The sequence below is a fragment of the Balaenoptera borealis genome (assembly GCF_965194805.1).
Source record: "Balaenoptera borealis genome assembly, chromosome: 4".
NCBI classification, from domain to species: Eukaryota; Metazoa; Chordata; class Mammalia; order Artiodactyla; family Balaenopteridae; genus Balaenoptera; species Balaenoptera borealis.
Genome location: NC_138861.1, coordinates 143,038,874 through 143,057,086, shown reverse-complemented (window position 1 = coordinate 143,057,086; position 18,213 = coordinate 143,038,874). Strand labels below are relative to the sequence as shown.

The following is an 18,213-nucleotide window of genomic DNA, read 5'->3' as shown; positions in this document are numbered from 1 at the left end:
TGAAATATTTTCATAAAAATAAACTTATTTTTAATTCTGGCCTTCAAGGTGAACCTAGCGCTCGCATGTAAAGAATCAGTTTTGAGATTGTAGTATTGTTCTGCATGAATGTGAAAATGGGAGGTTTAGCATATTTGAATAGAAATTTATGTTTACTTTTGGACTGGTATTTGAATTGTTTGTGAATCATTCAGATGGTATCACCCAGCAGAAGCTCAGTGTATGACTGTGCATCAGAGAAAGGGCTGGATTATGTGTCAGGTAACCTGGCAAGTGGATTCACAAAGGAGTCAAGGACTGTGCACTTTCCCTTTCCCTATCCGTTCCCTATCCCTTTTACACAGTCTTCTGAAATAACAATTATCTGGTTTTAAATCTTGCAATTTTCAATATTTTCATGATGGAGAATATGCTGGAAATTATTTATGATTCATCAACTTTGATCCTCTAAACATTTTAATGGCATTTCATAGCACTTAAATTTTATGGTTTTCTTTACCTTTATCTTGGGAGGAACCAATAAATTTCTAAAGAGCATACCTTAAATTTAAAAAAAATCATGTGGCATAGAAAAAATACAGAAATATACTCTATAGGAAACTTAAGATATTTCTTTAAACAGGGATTTCTAAGTATTATCTATGGTAATTCAAATAAGAGGACTGCTTTTTAAAGCAAGTGTTTAATCTATCATAAGAAATTAACTGAAAGCAAGCTCAATTTTATATATTTGAGCATTTTACAATGTATACAGTTTTACAGTGTAGCATTGTTCTAAATCCGTATCACACATAAAAGGAAAAAATACATTGTGTTGGTTGGGGAAAAAGGGAATGACTGACTAAGAATAAAACAAAAATGCTGTCTATTCAACTTTTGTCTCTTTCAGAGTAGCAAATAGTGGGCAACAATGCTACATCTTTAATTCACAGGTCTCCATTGGCCCCATTTACAAGTTTCAAGATACACACCAAGCTCCTATAATACAGAAGGAATTTCCATTGTTATCCCTAGTGCACTTGTGATAAGTTTCTTGAAACAATTTTTTTCCTATTTCAGTTGTTTTTATTTTGCTTTCACATTCATTCTGTCTCAGATATAAGAAAACAGCAGCAGTAACTACTCTATAGCTTGAAATGTGTTTACCTAAATCTAGATGCGTAGCTGGGTGGCTAGATAGCTAGATTAAAATGATAGGTATATCTTTATCGATAAACACATTTTGGAGTGGTCATAAATATTTTTCTGAGGTATTTTGGCCCGTTGTTGATTAAAACAATTGACATTATCCATTTTAACTGACACTATTAGAGATTTCCCTGTATAGATAATGGCAATACACTCTTATCTTAGGAGAATATGTTTAGACAATAGTAGAGGAGAATGGGTAAGCCAGTCTGCTATGGTATATGTTTAAAATTGTGAACAGGCACCTGGAGAAATAATATTGTTAATAATGAAATGTACAAATGTTTCCATTATGTTTACTGCAGCTACATGTAACACCTGCCACATAGTTCTTTAATTCCTATTCTTAAAGTTATAATGATTCCAAGAATTGATTTTGTTGAACAGTTTGTTTATGGAAGTGGTGGTGTCTGCCAAATTAAACCATTTCTAAGAAGAGTGCTCATTTATCTTCCTTGGATTTCAACCAAACACATTTCGGAGATAATGACATAATGTATCTACAAAAGTTTAACTTGACTGGCATAAGGTTTAAGTAGAAATATTCCATCTATATCTATATTCATAGCAAATCTCTATCTACTAGGCATGCTGCCCATTTAAAGACTCTCATGCCTTAGGATAGTGGATCAACTTTATCTGCATATTGGAATCATTTAGGGAGCTAAAAAGATACTGATATCTGGGTTCCAACATCAGAAATTCAAATTTAACTGGTCATGGGCAGTGGCTCATGGGTATTGAAATTTTCAAAAGCGTCTTGTTGATTCTAATGCCCAGTGAAATAGTAAATCACTGTCTTAGGATTTTAAGAAGGCTTGGTGAGAAAGATACTATCTTAGATTTTATAAAATTTTAAAGAATTCATTTCAGACCGTGTCTGAACACAAAATGCTGCTTTTTTTGAACATGTCCTAAAACAGCAGATTTGATGATGCAAGTGTATTATAATTTAGTTATTACAAATCCAAATTTAAATAAAATATGATTCAAAGATATTATTAATATTATTTTGGTTCCTAATCCATAAAGCTGTTACTTTAAAATTTTTACTACTTTATAATATAGTCTTTGTAGTATTGCTATTAAAGAGGCATATTTATGAATGCAGATTGGAATTCAGTGATGTACTGGTAGATATTTAACAACCAGATCTTTGAGGACAAAATGGCCCTGATTTGTAGTATTTTCTGATTTCCATGATGTACTTATTTCTACTGGGGCTGCTTTCAAGATGCAGTGTGGTGTCGGCCAGCTCACAAGATTTCTGAAAATTTAATAGCTGTTGCAATCTTGGAGCTGTCTCCAGCATACCACTGCAACACGTCACTTGCGTAGGTCTAGACTTTTGTAGAACACCAAATTCTCTTACATAAATATGTCAATTAATCCTCAGGTCCACACAATGATAGATTAGCAACGCAGTTAGTTCCAATTCAATGGAAAGAAATAAGAGGCTTAAAGGAGATTTAAGCTTCTCGAGTCAAGTCAGACAGCAACTGTCACCCTGTAATTTTGAACACCACTATGAATCAGGTGCTATTCTTCCAGCCGTAAATTCATGACAATATATCTACCCTCAGAGCCCAGAAAAATCAATCAATAAATATATAGTGTAAGTTTACTGGTTGATATGAGCCATGAGGAAAAAAGATGAGTGATACAGTAGAGAGTGACTGGTACAGGAATCTAGTTCAGTTGGACTGTAAAAGGGTTTTCTAAGGAGGCGTCCTTGAGTTAAATAGCATATGAGATATACAAGGCAGTGAAGCTCTGAGGGGAGTGAGTGTTCTAAGGAAAAGGAACAACTGAAAATGGGCCAAAAAGTATGAACCGAGGGGTTTCTGAGGTACAACTAAGGACGTAGCAGGTGTCTAGTAAATGCTTTGTAGGTGAGAAGTTGGGGAGGGTTAGCAGAAGACAGGCCTTAAATGGGTCTTTCAGTTTGGATTTTATTCCACCTGTAATGGAAAGCCACTTGAGGGTTTTAGGTCTGCAACAAGGAGATTGAGGCATGATTCAAATGATAACCCCAGCTCTTCTGACCAAGGGAACTAGTGGGGGCCAGGAGAGCAGGTAGAAGGCTCTTTTCGTACTTCAGGCATTGAAAATGACGGCTTAGAGTAGAGCAGAGTTTCCCAGGTTAAATGCAGAGATATCAGTCCTCTGAGCCCTTGAGGGCAGTTTGACGGATCTAGATGTCTCTTGTCCCCAGTGGTCTATCACTTCAGTTGTGAACAGCCTTGTCCTTTTACCTCAGTGTTGATAAAAGTAGTATCAACCTCCCTATGCCATGGCATAAAAGGGGAAGCACTGGAAAATGGTTAGCAGTGAATACGGTAAGATAAGATTATGGATATAATTTGAAAGTAGAAATGTCAGCATTTGCTGATTCTTTCACTGTGGGGCTTAAGGAAAAAGGGAAATCAAGGATTCTGAATCAGTCCAGTAGGAAACAGGTGAAACACTCGAAAGTGATGGACTATTTACAAAGCTATGGAAACTTCAAAATGATACCAACAGGAATGGTGAATTACCCTGGAACACTCAATAGCAGGAAGCTGTTACCAACCTTAGCTCTAAAAGTGAAATGGAGTAATAATTTTCAGTTTAAAATACTATTTAGGGAAGTTAGAGAAAGTTCCAAATGGAAATATTTTTAAAACCCAAAATGCTTTGGATCTGATAGATGAGGGGGAAAAGGTAATCTTATTACTAGTAATACAGTTTTTTCCTGTTTTCCTCATCCTCTTCCTAGTGGGAAGTGGGAACAAAATAATACATCCATGTGTTTATAGGAAAAGTAATCCATATTAGCAAGAGAAACCTTCCTTGTAGATACTCCACCCTGAAGTGTCTCAAAGGCCCGAGTACACTTCTAGAAAGTACCGAAGTACCTTAAATATCTGTTCTTCCCTTCCCAATAGAGGCTTGAAGTTTCAAGTCCTGAAAAGCCTCGATTTCTTAAATTCAGTCTTTGGACTTTGCTAATAACCCAAACCAAAGCCTTACCAAATCATGATCTTTTAATCTATATCTGGCCTTGATGTTCTGTTCATTTCCCTGATCATGAATGTAACTGCTTCTTTCCTAAAATCTCTCTTAAAAAGGGGTCTTGGTAAAGAGGCTGAGCTAACCTGAAATTACAGCCTGGTTGGAGATCAGTGGATTCTTCACTATAGTGAGTGTTGTCATGATGTTTTTCAGTCCAGGGGTTACAGTAGGAAGACTTAAGATCTTTATTTTTCTGATTCTCTTGTTATTTTAAGTTTGTATGTGTTTTCCCATCTTTCAATTTGTGATTGAACTACCCATTCACTGAACTAAATTTAGCTGTGACCATATCAATATAGCATCTCAAATATCTCAAACATGAAGTATTTGAGATGTCCTTGTGTGTTTTTTTTTTTTTTTTTGGTTTGTTGTTGCTCAAGAAGATAGATCAGTATATTCATATCAATATAAAACCATATATACATATACACAAATACTGCTAACTGAAAGGAATGTACATTATATCAGGCGTTAAGAAAAATCTAAATGTTGGAATTGCAGATTTACAAATGTTAGCATCAAATTAGACTGATTTCGCAGATGAGTGGGAGAGAGAGAGAGAGGGCAAGATAGAAGGTGAGGGAGAGTGAGAGGAAGAGAGGTAGAGAAAAAGCGACAAAGTTTTTGAATTAGTAGTATTACCTTCAGAGTGGAAATGACAATAATAATGCAAATTTGAATGGGTATACCATATGTGAGGCTCCTAGCTTCATTATATGGTCAAAAAACCTAAACCCTTAACTTTTTTCTTGGGTACTAAGTGTTGTTGACTGTGGAATCAAAGTTTGTGGTAGTTTGATTGTTATGTGTGTTATATAGATGGTTCTGAGTTTAGGATGTTAACATTGTCATACCTGAGATTGACATACGTATATAATAGCCGTAGGCCTTTGCTATAAACGTATATTCAAAACAAATAGTTCACAGGCTAATTACAAAATAAATTCATAGTGTCCAGTTTTTCCTTTAAAATGGTAATTTTGAAATTGCCAGCTTAATGAATTTAATTCATTCTTCTTAGGCCCTTTTATGTTAATGCTGATTATATTCATCTGTTATATCTGCTTTTCTCAGACTGACAAAAATACAACCACAATAGACTTGTTGGACAGTTAAATTGCTTAGAAATTAAAATACTGCTTTTAATGTTGATTATTAATTATTTGTAAAGATAAACCCGTTGCAAAAAGCCTCAGGGCACATGCCAATTAAATATTTTTAAGCCATAGAAATAAAAATAGCTGCAGCATGAGAATTTTAATTATCAACTGAGGTCTCTTGGCCTGAAAAGTTAAGTTTTATAATATGCCCTCAAGGTCATAAAACTAATGTTTCTATAGAGTAAGCAAACAGGTAGTCAGCAGCACTTAATGATTTCTCCTCCTGGGTAGAAGCTGAAGCCATGAACCTGGTGGCTTTTGATTCCTGAAAATATGATTTTTAGTTCTTGAACCTTATGTGGAGTGGATGTTTGACAGTCATACAGGAGCACTGCTACACATCACTGAGAAGTGTGTCATGTTCCTGTACAGACAGGCAAAGTTTTCCTCCCTACTGAATCTTACCATTTTCTTTTTTTTTGCCTTCTTGGATGATATCTGGTACCACTAAGAACATGTATCCCCACAATCCTAGTTATTAACTTACTTAGTAATTATTTGCCGAAAAAGACCAGTTGATCACAGTTGCTACAATTGTACACCTTTTAACTGCAAATGTGGGTTTAATGTCTTATCTTTTCTCTGGATGGCCTAGCTAAGGGGGTTTACATGGTGTTTGAGTTAGTTTCCTCAGAAAGGAGCAAAAGATCCTGAATCTAATTTAAGCAAAAATCAATAAAAAAGAAGTCAAATATATAATGGGAGGGATACTGCTCACTATATCAAAGGGAGTCTAAAAACTGGGCTTTGGGTAGGAAACAACCAAGTGAGCTTGTCAATCTCAGCAGCAGAGCTCAGTGCCTCCTGTTCAGGGCACTGACACCGTAATTAACTAGCATTAGTTGTTCATGACATTCTGTCCTTGTATTAGTCCATGTGAGACTTCAATGCCCAGGGCTATGGTTTGATTAGCATGGTTGGTGCATAGGCAAACATGTAATTGGGGCATGGCTTTGGGGCAGGTCTGCTAATGCCATTCCCACAAAAACGACACGCAGTGGCAAATTGGTAGTGCAGACTTCACCAAGCAAAATCAAAGAGAAGTGCTGCTACTAAAAAATAATAGAAGAAAAAATTTAGATCTTCCCCCAATATATCATGTTTTTCTCAATATTTTCTTTCCACCAAAAGCTCGAGTGAGCTGTAACATTCCTCTCAAGAGAAAAAATGTGCCATTTACTGTGAGCTGGCTGTGCATGTAGAGCATTTTGGAAGCGTGGCTTATAAGAGTAGAGAAGATACAAGTACTGAACTGATTTCATCCTGGCTTCTAGATAAGTATGGATCACCCTTAATGTTAAACCATACTTACATCATGTTAAACTGATATTTGTGTATTTATTAATTAACTTAGTTTAAGCCCATGAAGCAGAGACTTAACTTTCTTTTCTCTCTAGGCCTAGAGCTAGACTGTGTTCTCCAGCCTCCCGGTGGGCCATGTGATTGCATTTCAGTCAATGGAACTTGAGAAGAAGTGGTGGGAGCCACTTCCAGACTGGCCTCTTTAACTTCCCCCCATATCTGTTCATCTGTGCTCTTCCCTCTTCTGACAGGAATGAACACAACTCACAGAGCAGTGTTGGAAACCACGTATTGAAGATGGCAGACCTGCCCCCCACCAGCATCCTTCAGTGACTTCATTGAGCAACAGACGGTCCTCCTCCTGCCCCCTCCTCGGGCTGATATGTGAACAAGAAACTCTGAATATTCTTGTGCATATTTTTAGGCATATTTGTTTCAGCAGCAGTAGTTAACGTACTTAATAGTCTTCATAGAATTTATTTTACACTGTCCATTTAACTTTCTTCTAAACACTTAACCTTACTGTCATTATACTTCTAAGAATAAGAACCTTGTGAGTTACAGAGTAACCCCGTGAAACCGACTGACCGCCAAACAACAGTGTGCGGCCAGTGCCCCTGCAGGAGGCTTCCCGAGTGATGCTTGTGCTCGTGAGGGTGATGTGTGACACGTGAGAGGAGGGGTCGGTTTGTTATGAGCACCTTTTTTGACAAAGTTCCAGAACCTACTCTGTACTCAGCAGCATCGCTCCACTGATGTTAATTATGTTCCATAAGTAGCATTCATTCATACGAGAGTAAAGGAGAGGGGTAGTCACACTGTGTCTTGCCAACAAGTAATTGATTCTTTTACCCTTTTGCCCCTTCCCACCTGGCATCGTTTCTTCCACAGAAGAAAATGGCCGCTTAGAATCGCTACTTAGCTAAAATTTCAGTGCAATATTATACAGACTAAATACCCCACTTACATTCCTTCTTCCTCCCTGTCTCCACGCCCACCCTGATTGGTGTTGGTGACAAAGTGAGAAGGCCAGATGTAAAGCCTCTGAGTATGATACAGGAGTTTGCACATGAATTTTTGAAAAAAACAGACTAAAGTATTATTTATTGTAATATCTATGGATATATTGTGTTCCTAAATAATATTTCATTATTTTATTTGAAGAGAGTTTCACTGGAAGAGATGTTTTGAGAAAAAAAAAAGGGAGGGGGGATATGTTTTTTTATCTCCTGTCTTCTCTGGGATAAGACGATAGTATTTTTAACATCAAAACTAGAGCGGGCATTTGAGGCAGAAGGCTTCATCTGGCTGCCCTGAACCAGGACTGGGTTCTGAGTTGAGGAATAGAACAGGATTTCCCAGTAACCAGCAGTGCTTCAGTACACAGGTGCTTGAGGAAGCTCTGTACCTGCCGGGCCACAGAGAGACAGTGGGCTGTTAAGAGATTGTCTCCTGCTTGGTCAGAGGCGTAGAAAAAGCTGTACCTTCTGGTGAGTATCCCTCTGTCCAAGCCAGTCTAATAACTTAACTTAACATGATCACCAAGAATGTGAAAGGAAGAAAATCATACTATGTTTAAGAGCACAAGGAACCACAGGAAGGCATACCAGACAGGACCCAGAGATTAAGTTGCTTGTGCTGAAACAGTCATTGGAGTCGGCAGATAACAACCTAAACAACATGATAATGTGAGCCCTCGAGGAGCACCAATGAAGTCATTAAAGTCATGATATTAACATTTTGAAAACTGATTTAAGCATTTGGAAGACTGGGTCATCAGTATTGAGCACCACGTTAGTGGCTTGGCAAATCATGTGAAATTAATAGCTGAAAACCCACGGAACAAAACAGAAGGCATGTAATGGAAACAGGGTTTTAGGATAGTTGCCAGGGATATAATATGAAAATTAATATGTGTTTTAGAAAAAGGAAAGGAATAGATGATATAGAAGTAATGATTACATAAATCAAAGGGGCCAATATATCTGATCCAAAGAAAGATGTAAAAATCTCATCATGTCCAGGCAGGACTAATTTTAAAATGCCTTTACCAGATATTCAAGATAGGGAATGTCTTGAATTCCAAGCATAAAGACAATATTCCAAATCTTCTAGTAAATTACAAGTTGCTTATGGAAGGAAAAGTATCAGATTAGCAACAGCTTTTAATCGGTAGTACTGCCTAGTAGAAATCAGTGGGACAGAGAGAAAAATACTCAATCCAAAAATAGCATACTCACACAGATGTAATTTTTCTTTTAGAGCAAAAGAAAAGTATTTAGGACAGGAAATTCTCTTACAGAGTATATTTGCATATTCATCAGAGGAAAATAGTTGAAAATGAATGACCAACTGGCAACTAGCAAAACCAGAAAAGAGGGAGAAATAAATTTCGACACTAACATTTATTTTAGTAGATCAATGAAAGCATGCTTGGGTATTTAAACACACATGCAGTGCCATGAGTGGCTACTTTAAGGGAAAACCTGATAATAACCTGTGCTGAAATTATTAAACAAGATAACAACACCTAGGAGCTGGGAGGCAGGTTGGGCTAGAGAAATAAAGACTCTGAAGTTTCACTGTGAAAAGTGAGCTCAACAGCAGGGCAAAGACCAGAGGTAAATAAGAGTGGTTAATGGAGATAAATATAAGTAACAAAGTTGCCTCTTTTTACAATTAGTAGTAAATATTAAATGGAAACTAACATTTAACGTTAAAGGGATCCTGGAGAAGGTGACTTTCATTACCATTGAAAACAGGAATTACCCGATAACATAGGCAAGCAGGCTAGCCATAGCACAATTACACTTAAAAATGTCCATGTTTTTAGGGTCAAGACTTTTTTTGGCTACCTATTCTATAAAAATGAAGTCCAGGAAGGAGAATACAGAAGTGAGGATTTTTATTTCAGCTGTGTTAGTAGGAACAAATGGAACCTGGAAATCATCTGAATGTCCATGAAGAGGGGAATGGCTAAAATCATTGTGAAATCACCATATTTTGGATTCATATGAAGCTCCTAAAATAATTAAGTTATATACATTTTATTTTTACTTGAAGATATGTACCAGATGTGTACATTTTTATGTGAGTAAATGAAGTGTCATATAAAGGCATGGATATAAACTCCTGTTTTAAAGATTAAACAGGACCCAAAATGTGTAAAACAAGTTGTGTATTATGTATTTTGTTTTAAAAGGATCTAACTTCCTGAAGAATGGTTTTCTGGCTCACATGTTCCCAAATTTTCTAAACCATTATTCTGCTGCATTCCTACACAAATTGAGCACTAATAATGTGAAAAATAGAGGATTTTTAGATGGTTTTATGTTATCAGATTTTCAACAAAGTTCTTACATATTTGATATTAGTTTGTTAAGTGTATGTGTGTGTGTGTTTTAAATGTACACAAAACCACATTTCACTACTGATTTGGAGTGAGCTAAATTCATTTATCAGTATTTACCAGAACTGAAGTGTGTGTGTGTGTGTGTGTGTGTGTGTGTATAAAATAACAAAAGCAACTAAGTTACTGTTGTTCTAGTAGTGCTACAAAACTGGATTAGACTCAAAGTCTCAGGTAAATTCAAATGACCAAGAATTCCTGAAATTAGTAGGTAATTAACTGGTTGTGATTATTTTTATCCTTCACATATTCTTCAGCTGCTGAAAATTTCCAGTAGGTTAAAATGACAATAATATTTGATCTGGAACTCTTCATAGGTTTCCAGGTGAATGATTAATTAAAAGCTGTTTCAATTAATAAACTATAATGGACATAATTCTACTTTCTATGGATGAGTGTAACCCAACCAAGGTAACTATTTCTAAATTCTGATAACAATGAAGCATGGCTTAACATATTCAATCAAATTGATTAGGCAAGCAAGTCAATTTTGTGAAATAATATGCACTGAATTCAGTAAAATTAGTTGTTACAACGTTTTCTCACAGGAAGTATCAGCTTCCTTAAAATTCTTTATTTTACTGTCTCAAATTAATTCAGATTTTTCCACAAATCTTTCAGTTTCTGTGTCTTTCTCCCTTTCATTCCAGAATGGTTTCATTAGATTTCACAAATGAGTGAGTCTGCGAACAAGCGAACTGAAATAAATGTGGTTTGATTCATTATTTCTCTTTCATTAGGCTAGCATGCATTAGATTACTTCTGTTAATCCAAGTGTATAGAATTAAAGAATAAAAAGACTTCTCTTTTAAAAAGCTTGTGAAACTAAAAGTAGATTTGAGCCAAACATCTATTATTATCCAAAACATTGATACAAGTATGAAAGTGATATTTTCCCAAAGTGTTTTGTAACATACATGATGGGATCCCATATTTAAACTTCATTTGTTGGTTTAATGTTTGGATGCATATTAGTAAAAGACATCTGAATCAAATCTCTCTTATTAGCAGAAACAATTTTTGCCTGTTAACTGCTGCAATAAGTGGCTATTTTAAGGCAAATGTGAACATGTTTAGATATAATTAGGAAGAAGTAATCTTTCGAAAGGGAAAAAATAATACCGTTTACAAATTTTAAAAATAGTTTAGCTTGTATTCAGAAACAGGAAAAAGAACTAGTGATCTCAAAATTAACTGAAGAAATTTGATTTTAACCAATTTAGTAAAAATTTTCTGCTTCTCTCGTATTTCCCTCAGTACTTTGATGTTCAGGAATCATATCAGAAGGGTAGATGATGGGTTTCTAGAACTCTCTGGCTTTTTTTTTTTTTTTTTTTTTTTTTAGAACTCTCTGGCTTTTGAATAGATATTCATTGGTTTTGTTCATTTTACTTTGAAAGTCCATTAAAAATGTCAATACATAATTTTATATAACTTTATGAGATGCATATTTTTAAGTTCAGTTTCTTTTTACATCATTATATCTCCCAAAGTAGTCCAAGTTGGTAATTCATTTTTAGAATAATACAAATTTATTTAATCTCATGTAATTATATAAAAAACATTTATATTATTGATGCTTATGCTATTACAGTATGTTCACTTACCAGAATATAGGGCTTAATGTTTTGCTTTTGCTTTACAAAAATGATACCTCATACATATATATATGCACACCTCAACTTTCTTTTACAGAATGGAAATTTATCCAAGTAAACTACTATCTCTATCAATCATTGCTTACAATGGGTGCATGGCATTTCATGGTATTCCATGGCGTGGTACTTTAATTTAAATATTTTCCCATGATTATACATTTATCTTTGTTCTCTGCTATGAGCAAACATCCTTATATGGATGTCCCTGCATACTATTTTTCTGAGTCAAAGGTTTTTAATAAGTATTAATTCTTAGTATTCTTAATTTCATATTGCCAGATCGCATCCAAGATGGCTGTGACATTTTGCATTATCCACAGCATTGAGAGTATTCCCTTCTCCTTCAACCTCTGACAACAATAGATGTTATAACTCATTTTAACTTTTGCATTTCTGATGGATGCTGAGTGATGATGTGTCATTATCCTGTAAATAATATGTCATTATCAAATAGTCATTCTTTGGCTACTTGTGAGCTTGAATATTTTATGCATTTATTGGCTTTTGATACTTGCTCCTCTGTGAATGTTCAGTTAGTTTTTGTTTTTTTTTATTGAGTTATTTTCCCACTTAGTATGGCTTAGTTCTGGGATTATACATATTACCCCCCTTTTCTACCATACACATAGCAATTATTTAAGTAATTTTTGACTGCTTTAGTAAGCAAAGTGAAAAGACAACCTACAGAATGAGAGAGAATATTACAGATGATGCAACCTGACGAGAGTTATCTCCAAAATATACAAATAGGTCACGCAGCTTAATTTCAGAAAAACAAACAACCCGATCAGGTAATGGGCAGAAGATCTAAATAGACATTTCTCCAGAGGATGCATACAGATGGCCAAAAAGCACATGAAAAGATGCTCAACATCGCTAATTATTAGAGAAATACAAATCAAAACTACAATGAGGTATCACCTCACACCAGTCAGAATGGCCATCACCAAAAAGTCTACAATAAACTATGGAGACAGTGTGGGAAAAAAAGGGAATCCTCCTACACTGTTGGTGGGAATGTAAATTGGTACAGCCATTATGGAGAACAGTATAGAGGATCTTTAAAAAACTAAAAAGAGGGCTACTGTATGATCCAGCAACCCCACTTTTGGGCACATACCCTGAGAAAACCATACTTTAGAAAGACACATGCACCCCAATGTTCATTGCAGCACTATTTACAGTAGCCAAGATATGGGAGCAACCTAAATGTCCACTGACAGATGAATGGGTAAAGAAGATGTGGTATATATATATGTATATATATACACACACACACATACATATACATATATACACACCCACACACAATGGAATATTAGCCATAAAAATGAATGAAATAATGCCATTTGCAGCAAAATGGATGGACCTAGAGATTATCATACTAAAGTAAGTCAAAGACAAATATATGATAATCACTTAATGTGGAATCTAAAAAAATGATACAAACGAACTTATTTACAAAACAGACTCACAGACTTAGAAAACAAATTTATGGTTACCAAAGGGGAAAGGTTAGGGGGGAGGGATAAATTAGAAGGTTGGTATTAACGTATACACACTACTATATATAAAATAACAAGGACCTACTATATAGCACAGGGAACTCAATTCTCTATAATAACCTATATGGGAAAAGAATTTGAAAAAGAATAGATATGTATATATGTATAACTGAATCACTTTGCTGCACACCTGAAACTAATGCAACATTGTAATTCAACTATGCTCCAATATAAAATTAAAATTTTTTTAAATACTAAAAAAATAGGCAGAGGAACTGAATAGACATTTTTCTACAGAGGAAATGCAGATGGCAACAGGCACATGAAAAGATGCTCAACATCGCTAATTGTCGGAAATACAAATCGAAACCACAATGAGATTTCACTTGCCTGTCAGAATGGCTATAATCAAAACACGAATAACAAATGTTGGTGAAGATGTGGAGAACAGGGAACCCTCCTACGCTATTAGTGGGAATGTACATTGGTGCAGCCACTGTACACTGTACAAAACAGTATGGAGGTTTCCAGAAAAACTAAAAATAGAACTATCGTATGACCCAGCAATTCCACTCCTGGGTATATATCAGAAAGGAACAAAAACACTAATTTGAAAAGATACATGCACCCCAATGTATGTTTCTTTAGCAGCATTATTTACACTCACCAAAGTGTGGAAGAACCTAAGTCTCCATCAGCAGATGGATGGAAAAGTAGAGGTGGTATATATAATATATAAATATATATGTATATACCTATATATAATGGAATACTGCTCAGCCATAAAATAAGGATGAAATTTTGCCGTTTGCAGCAACATGGATGGACTTAGACGGCATTATGCCAAGTGAAATAAGTCAGAGAAAGACAAGTACTGTATGATATCACTTATATGAGGAATCTGAAAAATACAACAAGCCAGTGAATATAAGGAGGAGGCAGACTCACAGATACAGAGAACAAACTAGCAGTTACCAGTGGGGGGGGGGGGGCATATAGGGGTTGCGGAATGGGATGTACAAACTATTGGGTGTAAGAGAGGCTCAAGGATGTACTGTACAACATGGGGAATATAGCCAGTATTTTGTAATAACTATAAATGGAGTGTAACCTTTAAAAATTGTATAAAAAATAAACATTTATAAAAGTGAATATAAAATACCTCTTTAAGTTTGTATGCTCCGTGTTAAAATGCAGTATTCAATAATGATTATAAAATAATTTTTATTTTAAAAAATAGTATTTCACATATTTACCTCCAGAAACATTTTTCAGAATGAGTTTGTAGATTAAACATTCAGAAAAGTATGTAAAATTTTTAATCATCTAAATTCAAAGTAAATTCAAAAGGCAGTAAGTGCATGGTAAGTAAAAGAAATGCATTACTATTTGAGCTTCCCTGGCTTTGCAGTCAGATTCTCAGGATTAGAATCTCAGCTGCACCACTTAACTAATAGTGAGAAATTGGCATACTCATTTACCGTTTCTGTAGCTTATTTGTAAAATGGGAATAACAATAATATCTATCTTATGTGGATACTGTAAGGATGAATGAACAAATTTATGTAAAAATTCTAACAGTCATTCTAGGAAACAGTAAATGTATATTGATATTTTATTATTTCATTAGAACCTTCAGAGTTTATCCTATTTTTAATTTCTTTGTTCCTTATTTTACTCATTTTACATGATCCTCTATGATGGACACTTAGCTTTTGTCACCTTAGATATTATTATGTACCCTAAAAGGAAAATAAAATGAAGATACATGTAAGTTAGCAAGTTATTTATTTTCTCTTGTTATCTCAGCACAGTACAATGTATAGTAGAGGAAGGAGTTACAGGTTCATAGTTTCAGTATACACGGATGTTGTCCTTAAATACTTTCAAGCCTACTGAAGAGTTATGTAAAGCATATAATTGAGTACTTTGCTAATTAAGCTGCAGAACCCACCAAGTGTTGCAAGAACATATGCTTTTTTTCTTAGGAAAAAAAAAGTTTTTTCTTTCAGGAAATATAATTTTTCTCAATGAAAAAACAGGTAGAAATCAAGTCAAGGTATAGAATATTTGTAAGATAAACTATATTAGTCAAATATTAAATATATTACTTTTACCATTTTCAAATTTTCTGTAATATTCCAACCATTCCTCAAGTGTAAATTTGGTCCTTAGTACAGTTTATTAACTTAAAAAATTCCATTTCTACTTTGAAGAGTATTGAGGCTGTTTTTACTTGTGGAAATATTATATTATGAAGATGCTCTTAAACATAGCCTTGTTTGAACACTTACGAAATTGTCTAGGAAACAATTCCATCAATTAAATTCATTACAAAACTATTTTTAAAATATTTTAGGGAATTCCCTGGTGGCTAACTGGTTAAGAATCCGCCTGCCAATGCAGGGGACACAGGTTCGACCCCTGGTCCGAGAAGATCCCACATGCCGCGGAGCAACCAAGCCCGTGCGCCACAACTACTGAGCCTGCGCTCTAGAACCCTCGAGCCACAACTACTGAAGCCCACGCGCCTAGAGCCCATGCTCTGCAACAAAAGAAGCCACCACAATGAGAAGCCCACTCACTGCAACAAAGAGTAGCCCCTGCTCGCAGCAACTAGAGAAAGCCTGTGAGCAGCAACGAAGACCCAACGCAGACAAAAATAAATAAATTATTTAATTAATTTAAAAAAATTTTACCTTAGTTTCTTTCCATAAACTTATGCAATTATTTAAAATATATAGTATTATTTTTAAATTTTATGTTAAATTTTATGGGCTTAGGCAAGTAGATGCATTAGAGGACAAATATCTGACAATGTTAATCATGTTGGGAGATGAAGAAGCAATGTGTCCAATTTTAAATATCATGGTAATTAAACTTTCCATTTATAGCTTTGGAATTTTAAAATGTTGAGATTATAATTATAATGAAAAATTGAACACAATTATATGAAATTTAATAATTGATATCAGTGTATCCTCTATGTAACTCTATGGAATGTTGAAAAGAAGCAATTAGAAGAAAAAAAAGTTCATATTGGGTGCTTACTGCTTTTAAAACTGTATAAAAGATAAAATTTTAGGACATTTGTTATTTAACCTTGAACACTAATAATGGGAGTATTATATTATGCTGATTTTACTTACTGGAGAAAAACCTTCAACTTTTTGGAAGTTGATGCAGTTTCATTTTACTAGCCTTTAGTGACAGTTTGCTAGAGCTTGAATCTTCTAAGAATATCTACCTCAAATTTTGAGCATTATTTTACTGATCCAGTCTTCGAAGTAAGAAATATAATTTCGTAACAAAAGGTATTTCAAAGAATATTGACTCTTCTTATTTTTAGATGATATATAAATAGTGATTTCTTTGACACAAAAGAAGGCATCAATAACAAGTTCACTTAGAGGTCCAGGTGAACAGAAACAGGAAGTAGTAGCCAGTGTGGCAAACTTTCTAAAAATATTCATGTTATTCTTCTTCTTTTCATGCACCTGGTCAAACAAAACATTTTTGAGGCTTGATTAAGATTGAAAAAATCATAATCATTTTTTATAAGGATAAGAAAAGTCCCAATGGCCAGTAGAAGTGCTAGTAAATGCAACACATTGCCATCAATACTCTAAGCTATTATTTTATTCTACTCAAATTTCTATATAGATGTTCACATATATGTGTATAAAGAAATTCATGGTACCCTCATTTACAATAGCAAAAAAACAAAATTTAAACAGTCAAATTATACTATATCCATAGAAGAAAATTTTACACATCTATTAAAAAGAATAAAGTGCACCTAAAGAGAAAAATGTGGACATAGAAAAGGTGTTAAATGCTTAGGATGTCTGTGTATGTAAGGAAGATGAGAAATAGCTGAGAAACCTTAAATTAATTTTTCTTGTTCATGATTTGTATTTATTTGGAATTTAAAAACTGGGTTGGCCACCACTTTATTTTATATAAATATATCCGATTATGAAAATGTGGACACCTATTTTGTTGATTATTTTGTTCCTTAATATTAAGAGCTATAATATGTATGTTAATGGCATTTCAATAAAGTGGGGAGTATGGTCTACTCTGCAGATTTCTTCCTTCACCAGAGTCTAAGGCATTGGGGAAATAAACTGTGTCACTGTGCTCAGCATGACCTATGGATTTCAGTGGATCACAATATAATTAGTGAAAAGTATAGATGTCACAACAAGATTAAATGATATACATGGACAGCAGAATTATGGGTTACAAAGAAAAGCTCTACAATTTCCCCTAAAGGTGACCATAAATGCCCACTATGATCTATACTTAGCTCCCACTGCCATTTCATCCATAAGCTTTAGCTATACTAAACAGTCTTCTATTCCTCAACACAATATGATCATATTTCATATCTTTGACCTAAGTTGCCTACGCTAAAAATATTTCAGAAAACCTCCTCCTACTACTACTTCACACTGAAGTTAAGTTGTTATCCTTTCTCTGAACTCTGATTCCAGGATAGAAATACTTGCCCATGCAGGATGTTCCGTCCCCTCCCATCCTGTGCGTACATGCACTGTACTGGAATTAGCTCCAACTGATAAACAGCTATTTGGGGACAGAGATGATCTTCCCGATTACTGCTTCTCAGAAAACATCACAGTGCCGAATACATAATATTCACTCTTTAAACAATCAAAGCAAGTAGATTGAATGCATGAATAAATGAACATTATTACTGGTTACCATCTTCTCAACGTTCAAGACTTTGGTTGCATTTGAGCTACGTGGCTATTAGCACAGAATCCCTTTCTTGTTTATTTATACATGTATGTACACTATCTCCTCTTTGTCCAGATCAAAAAACGAGTTTAGGGAGGTTAAAAAAAACTACTTGTGCAAGATCACAGTTTGATGCCAGAATTATGTGCTTTATTTTAGTACATTGTAAGTGT

General features: G+C 34.8%; 1 long non-coding RNA gene across 1 annotated transcript in view; it reads right to left on the bottom strand.

Annotated features, from left to right (window-relative positions):
* The window catches only part of LOC309627693, a 71,920-nt gene extending 56,177 nt beyond the window's left edge, over nt 1-15,743 (bottom strand). The window contains exon 1 of the long non-coding RNA XR_014243920.1: nt 15,690-15,743. This is a non-coding gene — a long non-coding RNA (uncharacterized lncRNA). The remainder of the gene's footprint in view (nt 1-15,689) is intronic.
* Between the last annotated feature and the right edge of the window lie 2,470 nt (nt 15,744-18,213).